This window comes from Panthera uncia, chromosome B1, assembly GCF_023721935.1.
Source record: "Panthera uncia isolate 11264 chromosome B1, Puncia_PCG_1.0, whole genome shotgun sequence".
Lineage (NCBI taxonomy): Eukaryota > Metazoa > Chordata > Mammalia > Carnivora > Felidae > Panthera > Panthera uncia.
In genome coordinates, this window is record NC_064811.1 from 44,453,558 (window position 1) to 44,466,319 (window position 12,762).

Sequence of the window (12,762 nt, forward strand, 5' to 3'; positions counted from 1 at the left end):
TCTTCTCCTTTTCCTCCTCCTCCTCTTTCCCCCTTCCTCCTCCTCCTCCTCCTTCTCCTTCTTCTTCTTCACAATGCATTGTGATTATATGTCATTTTCCTAAACAGTTTATAGGTATTGTATAACTTAATTCTTACAATTCTTATGAGTTAAGTATAATTATTATTCCTATTTTATAGATGAGGAAATCAGTCAAGGCACAGAGGAGTTAAGCAAGTTATCCAAGGTTGTCATTAGTGAAAAGCATACCCAGAATTGGAGCCTAGGGAATTTTTTTATTTTAATATTTTATGGAATTAAAATTTGCTTCTCTGACATCTAGGAAATGGACGTTTATCCCCACTTCTTATTTTATTTTTTCAGCTTTATTGAGATATAACTGACACATAACATTGTATAAGTTTAAGGCATACAATGTGATGATCTGATACATGTATATTATGTGTCATATATACATATATATATGATACACACATATATATTCTCAATATATATATTGAGAAATGATTAGCACAATAAAGTTAGCTAACATATCCATCACCTCACGTAATTACAATTTTTTGTGTGTGGTGAGAACATTTAAGATTCACTCTCAACAAATTTTTTTACTTCCAAATTTTTATTCAAATTCCAGCCAGTCAAGATATAGTGTAATATTGGTGTCAGGAACAGAACCTAATGACCCATATCACCTACATATAACACCCAGTGCCCAACACAAGTGCCCTCCTCTCCATACTCATCACCCACCCAGCCTATCCCCCACCCACCTCCCTCCGTCAGTTTTGTTTGTTCTCTACCATAGAGTCTCTTATGGTTTGTTTCCCTCTCTTTTTTCCTCTTTCCCATATGTTCATCTGTTTTGTTTCCCAAACTGTACATATGAGTGAAAACATAGGGTATTTGTCTCTCTCTCTGACTGACTTACTTCACTTAGCATGATGCATTCTAGCTCCATCCACATCATTGCAAATGGCAAGATTTCATTCTTTTTGATAACTAATATTCCATTACATGCATATATGTGCATATTAATTTTATTAATATTATTAATAATTAATGTTAACATTAATATATATCACATTTTTAATCCATTCATTAAGTGATGGACATTTGGGCTCTTTCCATAATTTAGCTATTTTGATAATGCTGTTATAAACATGTGCATGTACCCGTTTGAATCTGTATTTTTGTATCCTTTAGGTAAATACCTAGTAGTGCAATTGCTGAGTCATAAGGTAGTTCTATTTTTAGTTTTTTGAGGAACCTCCACACAGTTCTCCAGAGTGGCTGCATCAGTTTCTTAGCAACTCTCCAGGATATAACACAGTACTGTTCTGTTAACTGTAGTCACCATGATGAATATTAGATCCCACAACTTGTTCATCTTATAACTAGAAATTTGTACTCTTTGACCAACATGTTCCCATTTCCTCCACATCAGAGCCACTAGAAATCAGCATTCTATTCTGTTTCTATGAGTTAGGCTTTTTTTAGATTCCACATGTCGGTGAGATCATACAGTATTTGTCCATTCTCTGTCTGACTTATTTCACTTAACATAAAGCCCTCAAGGGAATCCAGGGAGTCTTATTCCAGAGCCCATTCTCTCAGCCAATAAACAATTTAGGAAATAAAGTTAATTTGGTTTTCCTTGTTATAAAATTAATGCATATTGTAAAAAGCAGAAAGAAAAAAAATCACTCAAAATTCTATCTACCATACACAACCACAATTAACATTTAGTGTCCCACCCCTAGCCACAATTCTAAGCTACTTTGTTGTTTTTGTTTTTCTAAAATTTTTCTTTAATGTTTAGTTATTCTTGAGAGATAGAGACAGAGCATGAGCAGGGGAGGGGTGGAGACAGATGGAGACACAGAATCTGAAGCAGGCTCCAGGCTCTGAGCTGTCAGCACAGAGACCAGTGTGGGGCTCAAACCCACAAACTGTGAGATAATGACCTAAGGTGAAGTTGGACACCGAACTGACTGAGCTATCCAGGCACCCCTGTTTTTGTTTTTTCTAAAGTTTACTTATCTATTTTGAGAGAGAGAGAGAGCACAAGTGGGAAAGGAACAGAAAGGAAAGACAGAATCCAAAGCAGACTTCTCCCCATCAGCACAGAGCCCAATGCAGAGTTCAAACCCACGAACTGTGAGACCATGACCTGAGCTAAGATCAAGAGTTGGACACCTAACCAACTGAGCCACCTGGCATCCCTAAAGCTTCTTTGTTTTAAATATAGTTGTGATCATACTGTAAGAACTATTTTGTGTTGTTTCTTTTATTTAACATCATAACATAGGCATTTCCAATACCCCCAAACTCTTCATAATTGTTTTTGTTAATGGGCCCTTTATTATTGTTATAATTTGTAGTGTCTCCTGATGAGAGAGCAAAAGGCAAGCTGAGGACAAAACATGAACTGACACCTGCAACCTCGCCCCCCTTAAGGTGGAAGATATATATATATATATATATATAACATTCCCCAGGCACTAGTAACTGCTTAAGAACAAATGAAGGGGAAAAACAAATGGTCAGTTAATAAAGATCACAGTCATGTAGGGCATGAAACTCCACTATAGTTTGAAACTGTCTTAATGATTTACAAGAAAAACACTAATAGACCTTCAGGAACTCTAGACTCAATTTCCTGTAGCACCTTCACCTCCATAGGATAGAAACCCCTATATTATCAGTCACTCCCCACAATCACAATGCAGCTCTTCCTGTCCATGGGTCCTGTCCCTGTGCTGTAATAAAACCATCATTCCTTTTTTTTTTTTAATGTTTATTTATTTTTGAGAGATAGAGAGACAGAGAGAGAGTGTGTGCACGTGCGTGCACAAATGGGAGAGGGGCAGAGAGAGAGACACACAGAATTCGAAGCAGGCTCCAGGCTCTGAGCTGTCAGCACGGAACCTGACGTGGGGCTCGAACTCGCAGACCGTGAGATCATGACCTGAGCTGAAGTTGGACGTTTGACTGAGCCACCTAGGTGCCCCAAACTACCATTCTGCACCTAAAACATCTCAAGAATTCTTTGACTGGTGGGCTCGACAATCCCACATCACCTCTATGGGTCAGGTACTGGTGTGAGGAATTTCTATGTATTTACTCTTTGCAACAACTCCATAGTATAGAGACTATTAGAAGTCCTATTTTAGTTGAGGAAACTGAGGCACAGCTGGTAAGTGACAAAGCTAGGATTTGAACCTAGGAAGTCTGGCTCCAGAGTCTGCCATTATATAACGTTAGAAAGCAAGGATTTAAATAGATTTAAATTGCTTACATTTTGATACATTAACTACCTGGAATTTAAATAAAAACTTTAAAAAATAAATCGTTTACATTTTGAAACAGCTACTAAGAATCATATGAAGCACTAAAACAATCTTTTAATAACCATTACACTTATAAAAAGCCTCTTGCAAATAATAATTAACATGTTGTCTATCAAGGAGGCAAACCTTGCATATACAGCAAAACCTTGGGTTGTAACTTGTTCTGCGAGTGTTCCATAAGACAAGCAGACATTTCTAATAAAGTTTAACTTGATAAATGAGCAATGTCTTGCAATACGACAAGCAGTACATGATGCCGAATATCACATGAGCCAATGGTTCTTGAAATTCATTTTGATATATGAATGCTTCGGTTTACAAGCATGTTTCCAGAACAAATTATGTTCGTAAACCATGGTTTTACTGTAATGAGATAAATCTCCAAAAAGAAAAGTATAGTCACCATTTATCATGTGCTGCGTACATTTATACTCATTATCTCTAATCTTTACTGAGACTCTGTTAAATAGTGAATATTATTCTCTGCTAACATGAGGAAAAGAAATGCAGAGAGGGAAATTTGCACACGATCACAAAGCTAAGAAGTGCTGAAGTTAGATCACACTCAGATTATTTCACTTTAAACCCTAAATTCTTATATTCATGCTAAACGCTACAGCTGCATTGACTAATACTGTAGGCATCAGCCATGTGACTTAAAATGTGGTAGAGTGGAGGCACCTGGGTGGCTCAGTTGGTTAAACATCCTACTTTGGCTCAGGTCATCAGCTCACAGTTGGTTCGTGAGTTTGAGCCCTTCTTCCAACTCTGCTGACAGCTCAGAGCCTGGAGACTGCTTCGGATTCCTTGTCTCCCTCTCTCTCTGCCCCTCCCTTGCTTGCACTCTGTTCCTCACTCTCTCAAAAAAAATAAACATTTTTAAAAAATTGTGGTGGGGTGAATTGAGGTGTGCTGTAAGTATAAAATATACTCTGAATTTCAAAAACTTACTACAAAAGAAGGAACATAAAATATTTCCATAATTTTTATACGTGTTACATGTTGAAGTTACAACATTGTGGATATATTGAGTTAAATGAACTACATGATCACAATTAATTTCACTTGTATCTCTTCAGCTTTTTAAGTGTAGTTATTAGACATTTTAATTACACATGGGGCCCACTTTGTATTTCTATTGGACAACACTGCTATAGACCAGAATTTCTTCAACTTTAAGGTGCAGATGAGTCACTCAGTAAAAGTGCGGATTCTGATGCAGGAAGCCCAAGGTAGGACCTGCGATTCTGCATTTCTCACAAGCTCTCAATGATGCCAATGTTGCTGGTCCAGGTGGAGCACATTTGGGAGCAATGGTCTAGATGAGAGAAAGGGTGGGGGGGGGGGGGGGTGGAGATCAGCATTAGAATCCTTGGCAACTCCTGTGTTGATGAGGTCATGAGTAAAAATTACAAAAGGCTCTGAAGTGGAGGAAGGGAGAAGTGGCCTGAAAAGGTCGTTAGAGAACTGGAATAGCATGTCGTTGGGGAAGCCATGATGGAAGCATGTCCAGGTAAAACCATCAACAACAGCACACGCTAAAGACTAAACAGGGCCGGACTGGTTTCTCAATGAAGAGGCTACTGACGAATGTAGTGGGTACAGTTTCTGTGAGTAATGGATGCTCAAGGCAGATTTCATAATATTGGGGGATAGTGAGTGAATAGAAGTGGAGCTCTTTTTTCCTACAAAGGGAGCTAAGGAAGCCGGCAGGGGCAAGTGAGGGAGGGGGTGAGGTGGGGGAGGGGTTATGGAGATACTTGTTTGGTTTGGTTTTGCAGGAGTGAGACCTGAGTTGATGATTTATGCAGAAAGGGTGGGGCATGAGGGAGAAGTCAGCCCAGAGACTACTGGTGGCTTCGCTCCTAAATATACGAATGTGTTTACTGAATGTCAGCTGTGTGTCAGCTTCCGGAATAAATGACACAGCCTCAAGGTTCACAGATCCCACAGTCTTGGCTACTAAGGGACCTGTATGCCTCTCCTGTGAAAACTTTGAGAAGGCAGTAAACCAAGCATGGATTAGTGATGAGCAATCTTTTCTACAAGAGGCATGATGTCTATGTATATAAGGTCCTCAATTTTTTTGAAATTATATTTAAACATTTTTTATTCCTCAATCACTGAAGGGCTCCATTTTTCTGCAAAAGTTCCACAATGTCACTAGTAGCAACCACTTCAGTATGAGAGGACAACACCAGTCTTTAAAGAAATGTTGAGTGAAATGACACCATGTGGGGCTGGTGAAGGGATCAAGACACAGACACAGGGAAGAGATTTGGCATCAGGATTCACTCACAGATCAGGAACAACCAGAAATGCTAGCCCCTTGGAAAATTCTACATCTGGTGGCAACTGGAGTGGGGCGCTGCCCTTTTAGTGGCAGCGCGTGGGGGGATGTGGAGAAAAGTGGCAGCACACAGGGCTGGAGTGAGGGGGAGCTGGGGAGCTGGTACAAGAGAGAAATGTCATCCTCTCCTATCTCCTCTCAGCCTGAAAACAGTTAAAAAAGAATACAAGTTTGGGCCCCACCCAGCCCATCTTCTGAATAAGCTCTTCAGTCCCTTAAATTGCTGTAGAGATTCCCAGAAGAGTTGAAGGTCAACCTTCCTTCAACTCTGTCCAGAGACCAGCCCACCTGGCGGTTTGTGTGACTATTGTTCCATTGTGTCTAATTGATATGCAAATAGTCTAAAGCACAGCAATCAAAGAACCAGCCCCAGGGGAATAAACAAGCTTTACACACAAAGACAATACCACTCCCCTTCCAGCTTTAAGAGTGCCTACGGATCACAGAATCAGCCCACTGAAGATTCTGGGGCTTCTCTAGCAACTTGTCTTCTCTGGGGCTTGACTGCCTCCTAGCTCAGACTTCTTCCACCTACCTTTTTCCTCTCCCTTCCCAGGGGGGCAGTCTGAGCCATCTGAAAGCAGCCTGGCCCAAATAAAGGAAGAAGCATTCCAGTTCTTTCCTTCAGGGATGAGTGGTTTACCAGGCAGAGACGTGCATTAAGAAGTGGCTCTTTGTAACACGTCTCTAGAGAAGGGCCTCCTAATGGTCCAGTACATCGAAGCCCAACAACTTGCCCCCTGTAATAGTTTTCTGACACCTAAATAATGAAGGCCCACGCACCTCAACAAGGTGATTTTAAAAACCTTTCTGTTTTCTTCAAACTTCCTTCCTGCAGCCATGACTAATAAGCTTCCTCCCCTCAGCCTCCTCCCCAACCTTCTAAGCTCAGCTTGGTCTCCCAAAACCCGCTCCAGCTTGCCAGCCTGGAGAAGCCCTGCCAAGCCTTGGCCCTTCCACGAAGCATGTCTGAAATTTCACATTCTCTGAAAGGCACACCTAGCTCTCATGAATGACTTCTTTCTCTTCACTCCTAGGGTTAGATGTGCGAAACCTCTTCACTTACACTCGTTCATTCAGGAAATGTTTATGAGGGCTTCTTGTGTGCCTGGAGGTTTTGTACAGTACACTAACAATTCCAAGACAAATGAAGTGGGCAGTCCCATTCCCCAAGGAGGAGACCAACCTTGGAAAACCAACCCAGACTTGGGGGTCCTGGTAAGGCTTTCCATAAGAGGAATGGGGAAGGGCATCCTAGGCAGGTGAGTAGGCTGACAAAGGCCTAGAGAAGAGTCCTGGCCTTGTTAAAAAACACCAGCGGGTCAGCTGAACTGGAGGGCAAGGTCAGGCAGAGCAAGGGAAGGGTGGGATGAGGCTGAGTGGGGAGCAGGAACCAAAGCCAGAAGGATCTTTTGAGCTATGCTAAGGAATTTGGTCTTGATCCCTCAGAGATGATGGGCCATTGAAGAAATAACACTGGGGGCACCTGGCTGGCTCAGGTGGTGGAGCACACAACTCTTGGTTTCGGGGTGATGGGTTCAAGCCCCATGTTGGGCGTGGAGATTACTTTTAAAAATTTTATAAAAGGAAAGAACTCTGGTGTGGTAAATGCATTGGTTGGGGTGAGGGGGCCCAAGAGTGAAGGAGCCTCACACAGGGTCTGGCTCACAAAGAAACTGGACAAGGATGTCTTTCATGAAAAGGCAGGTGAAGTTTCCCAGGTGAGTGATGACTGAGGCCTAAGCTAAACAAATTGTCTTCAGAGAATTTATTTTTTCATTTGTGTGTGTTTGGTCTCTCTCTTCCATTGGAATGGAAGCTGTGAGGTAACATTTTTGTCTTGTTTACTGCTGATTATAAGCCCAGGACTTCTAGTAGTGCCTAGACCCTAAGAGGCACTCAGTAAATATGTGAATGAAGGAATGGAAGCTGCTGGCATATGATGTGACAGATGACTGATGGGGGGCAGGGACAATGGGGGTAGAATTGCCTGTAATCCCTGCCCTAATGCCGTGACCCCAGAAATGAGGCACCCTTGAAGTTGGTGACTGTATTGGTTTCCTATTGCTGCTGTAACAAATGACCACAAATTTAATGGCTTAAAAAAGCACAAATTTTTTTTCTTACACTTTTTTTTTTTTGGTTCAGCATCTCTGCAATATGGTGCTTCTTTTTTTTTAATGTTTATTTTATTTATTTATTTTTTTAACGTTTATTTATTTTTGAGACAGAGAGAGACAGAGCATGAACGGGGCAGGGGCAGAGAGAGAGGGAGACACAGAATTAGAAGCAGGCTCCAGGCTCTGAGCCGTCAGCCCACAGCCGGACGCGGGGCTCGAACTCATGGACCATGAGATCGTGACCTGAGCTGAAGTCGGACGCTTAACCGACTGAGCCACCCAGGCGCCCCTAATGTTTATTTTTGAGAGAGAGAGAGAGAGGGAGGAAGAGAGAGAAGACCTCGAGTGGAGGAGGGGCTGAGAGAGAGACAGACAGACAGACAGACAGAAGATCTGAAGCGAGCCCCCATGCCAGACTTGAACTCACCAACCATGAGACCATGACCTGAGCCAAAGTCGGATGCTTAACTGACTGAGCCATTATGGTGCTCCTTCTTACACTTCCTGAAGTCAGAAGTCTGAAATCAGTTTTCCTGAGCTAAAGGCAAGCTGCAGGCAGAGTGGCTCTTTTTGGTGCTGTATGACAGAATCCATTTTCTTGCCCTTTCTCATTTCTCGAGGCTGCCTTCATCCTTAACTCCTGACTCCTTCCTTGAATCACTCCAACCTCTTGCTTCCACCCTCAGGTCTCCTACTTGCTCTTTTATACTCAAATCCCCTCTGGCTCCCTGTCATAAGGGCACTTGTGATTACAGTTAGTGCCTGCCTGAATAATCTGGGATAATCTCTGTTTAATCACATCTGTAAAATCTTTTTTGCCATACAAGGTAACATTCACAGGTTCTGGACATTAGGATTTGGGTATCTTTGGGCACCAGCACTCAGCCGACCATAGTGACCAGCACATGAGGTAGTTGCTGAGCGCTTGCACGAGACTGCTTAGAGGTTGGGAGGACTGAACCACTTCACCTGAGAGGCAGGGAAACACAGTGGTTAGGAGCATAATCTGGGGCTAAACTGCCCAAATTCAAAGCTCTGCTATTCACTAGCTGTGTGACCTTGGGTAAGTTACTTAACTTCTCTGTGTTTTGGTTCCCTCATCTGTAAAATGGAGATAGTAACTACCCCATAAGGTTTCTGGGATAAGTTAATGCCAAAAAAAAAAAAAAAAAAGCATGTGGTAGACTAGTGCCAGTCACACGGTAAGCTCTCAGGAAGTGTTAACTATTTGAGATAGCCCACAGGGAAAACGTGGAGCTGCCCTGATCCCACTACTCAATTCGAGGTTTCTTAGCAGCTCAACCCTGAAGAAGCAAACTACACTGGGAATCTGAACTCTCTCCCATGCAGGGGAGACCAAATGCCTTGGGAGTGGTAAAGCATGACTCCACATTGTTACTCAAAACTCTCCCATTGATTCTCTGTCTTCAGTGTCAGCAACTCTCAATTTTAGAGCATCTTTCTACAAGTTTCCTAAAAGCAAAGGGGTAAGGAGCTCCCATTTTCTTTTATCCCCTTCCACTTGTTCAGTATGAGTTCCAATCCTGGCAAATTATTGTTCTGGGCCTTAATTTCCTCACATATAAAATAATAATAAAAGTCAACATTAAAATAGCACTTACTAGGGGCCCCTGGGTGGCTCAGTCAGTTAAGCGTCTGACCTCGGCTCAGGTCATGATCTCACGGTTTGTGAGTGTGAGTCTCACATCTGGCTCTGTGTTGACAGCTCAGAGCCTGGAGCCTGCTTAGGATTCTGTGTCTCCCTCTCTCTGCCCCTCCCCCGCTCACTCTCCGTCTCTCTCTCTCCTTCAAAACTAATTAAACATTAAAAAAAATTTTTTTAATAAAATAAAATAAAATAGCACTTACTGTATGCCAGTATGCTGACCTTAGCACTATATTTGGATTCATGTAATCTTCACAGCAAACCTACATTAAAGGGACTGTTGTTATCTCCATTTTAAAGATAAGGGAAATTGAGGGCCAGAGTCCTCTGAAGGAACAGTCTTGCTAGGAAGTTGGCATTGGTACCTCTGCTGTGGAACACTTGGTGTAGCTGGGGGTGAGGGGAGGGCATTGTAAAGAATCATTCCTCAGCCATCCCTACTTCTTTAGGGATTTAGGTCGCTAAATCCTAGGCCCTTCCTGGATAGGGTGAGCCTGGGTCATGTGCTCACATGTGCCCAAATTCATCAGGAATTGAGGACAAACCATACCTGGCTCCTTTCAACACCTCTGATAGAGGCTGAGCCACATCTCCAACCAAAGCTCAAACAACGGGTGACTTGCCCCTTTGTTGTGTGACAAATTACCCCAAATCATACCAACTTAAGACAGCAAACATTATCTCACAGTTTCTGTGGGTCAAGAATCCAGATACATCTTTGCTGGGTCCTTCGTTTCGGCTCAGGGTCTCTCACAAGGAAGCAATTATGTTGTCAGCCAGGACAGATCCTCTGTCGTCTCAAGGCTCAACTAGGGGAGGATCCACTTCCAAGCTCAGTTGTGTGGCTGTTGTCAGAGCTCAGGTCTTTGTTGGCTGTTAGCCAGTGTTCGGTTCCCTGATACATAGGCCTTTCCATTGGTCTATTTATACCATGACAGCCCTTCCCCCAGAGTGAAGGCTGAGAGAGAGGAATGCCAATATGCCTTCTCAATGCAATATTTAGGAGGAAAGCAGAGAAGAGCAGGAAGAAGGAGTTAAGTTAGGAGGTAAGGGCAACCCAAAGGGCTGGTGAAATGGCTTGATCTTCAGTGTTTTTATTTTGTTTTTCCATATGTTTGGCAGATAGATTCCATATGGAAAACATATATATAACTTAAAACTAAAGGAAAAATAACATAAAATTCAGGAATCCACCATGTAGCAAGAAATGAACAAATTCTCGATATAAAAAACATGCACCCATAATTTTAAAATGGATAAAACTGAAGAAGTCTAACAGTTGCCATGAAATACAAGATCATTGGAACAGATGGAAATCGCCAATGATACTATACAGCAGGTAGAGAAAGCAAAGTTAACCCCTGGAAAAAATGAGTCAGTTTGAAACCTATAAGATTGTGGCGTACATTTTAATGGATAAAAGTTGTACCATCCTGTTTCTGTGTTGGGGCTCCCAATTAAAGATACTCTAGGGAGTTATCTTTGTGTATGTAATCACTTTCCACGTACCCTGAGACCTGCACTAGTGAATCTCAAATGCTTTTGACTTGGACAAAGAGTAAAAAATACACTTTTATACCACACCTAATGTGTACACATTCACACACACGTATCTGAAGTACAAGTTTTATGAAAACAACACTTATCCTTATTATATTTTATTAATAACATGTATTCCACTCTGATTTTTATATTCTATGTTATTTTAAAATTCTGATCAAGATTCACTACACAGATTTCATAACCATTGATAGGTTGTGACATGCAGATTGAAAAATACTGCTTTGTAAGATTTTCACCCAATTTCACCCTCAATTACAGAGAATAGGATAAAGCCACAAAGCCTATATTTATATCATTTGACTTCCCCATAGGGAAAAGGAAGGGACTCATGTATGAAATAAACATTTTCTTTTAGTAATTTTAATAATTTATAAAGTTGAATCAAGTACTTTTCTTTCTTCTTTCTTCCTTCCTCCCTCCCTCCTTCTCTCTCTCTTTCTTCCTTTCTTTTCTTCCCTTTCTTTTCTTTCTTTCTTTCTTTCTTTCTTTCCAATCAAGTACTTTTTTCTTTCTTTCTTCTTTCCTTTGCCCAGTAAAGGCAGGCAAGGCTTTATTGGAGCTATTGCTCAAGCTGAAGAGACACAGTACCAACAGAGAGTAGACTGACCTCTCAACCAAGTCCTTTACAATCTTTTTCTAGGGCCACCTGGGTGGCTCAGTCAGCTAAGTGTCTGACTTCAGCTCAGGCCATGATCTCATGGTTTGTAAGTTCAAGCGTGGCATCAGACTCCCTGCTGTCATTGCAGAGCCCGCTTTCAGATCCACAGTCTGCCCCTCCCCTGCTCTCTCTCTCTCTCAAAAATAAACAAAAAATAAAATAAAAATTTTCTGTATCTGTGCTTATTTTCCCATCTTCATTTTTATTTTGTATATTCATGTTTTCTTCTTTTTTATTATTTTTATTAATGCTTATTTATTTTGAGAGAGAGAGTGAGTGCATGTGTGTGCAAGTAGAGAAGGGGCAGAGAGAGAGGGAGAGAAAGAATCCCAAGCAGGCTCCCCACTGTCAGTGCAGAGCCTGACATGGGGCTCAATCTCACTGTGAGATCAAGACCTGAACCAAAATCAAGAGTTGGATGCTTAACTGGCTAAGCCACCCAGGTGCTCCTCTTTTTTTTTATTTCTTAGGTAAGTTAGTAGTTTACTGCATTTCAAAGAGTTGGTTCTTGGATTTATTTTTCAGTTCTACAATTTTTTAAATCTCTAACTTGTTGATTTTTGGATTTGATCTTTGCTTTCCTTTTTTTTTTTTTAATTTTTTTAATGTTTATTTATTTTTGAAGGAGAGAGAGAGAGAGAGAGAGAGCACTCAAGGGGGAGGGGCAGAGAGAGAGGGAGACACAGAATCTGAAGCAGGCTACAGGCTCCGAGCTGTCAGCACAGAGCCGGATGTGAGACTCACACTCCCAAACCTGAGATCATGACCTGAGCCAAAGTCGGATGCTTAACCGACTGAGCCACCCAGGCACCCAATCTTTGCTTTCCTTATGTTTATTCTGGTTTTGAAAATGTTTTTATACTCAGTGCTTAATTTGTTTAATTTTTCTTATTGTATTAGTTGCCTATTACTAATTATTGTTAATAAATTACCTTAAAACTTGGTGATGTAAAACAACATACTTAAAAAAAAATCAAATTATAGTTGACACACAATGGTACATTCATCTCAGGTGTACAACATAGTGATATGACACTCTGTATGTCATGCTGTGT

General features: G+C 41.4%; 2 protein-coding genes across 2 annotated transcripts in view; one reads left to right on the forward strand and one right to left on the reverse strand.

The window, feature by feature from the left end:
- The window catches only part of SPINK2 (serine peptidase inhibitor Kazal type 2), a 92,656-nt gene that overhangs the window by 28,291 nt on the left and 51,603 nt on the right, over window positions 1-12,762 (reverse strand). The gene's annotated exons all lie outside the window — the stretch shown is intronic.
- Window positions 4,775-12,762, forward strand: part of REST (RE1 silencing transcription factor) — an 88,529-nt gene continuing 80,541 nt past the window's right edge. The window contains exon 1 of the mRNA XM_049630531.1: window positions 4,775-4,863. The gene's annotated coding sequence lies outside the window, so the exon portion shown is untranslated. The remainder of the gene's footprint in view (window positions 4,864-12,762) is intronic.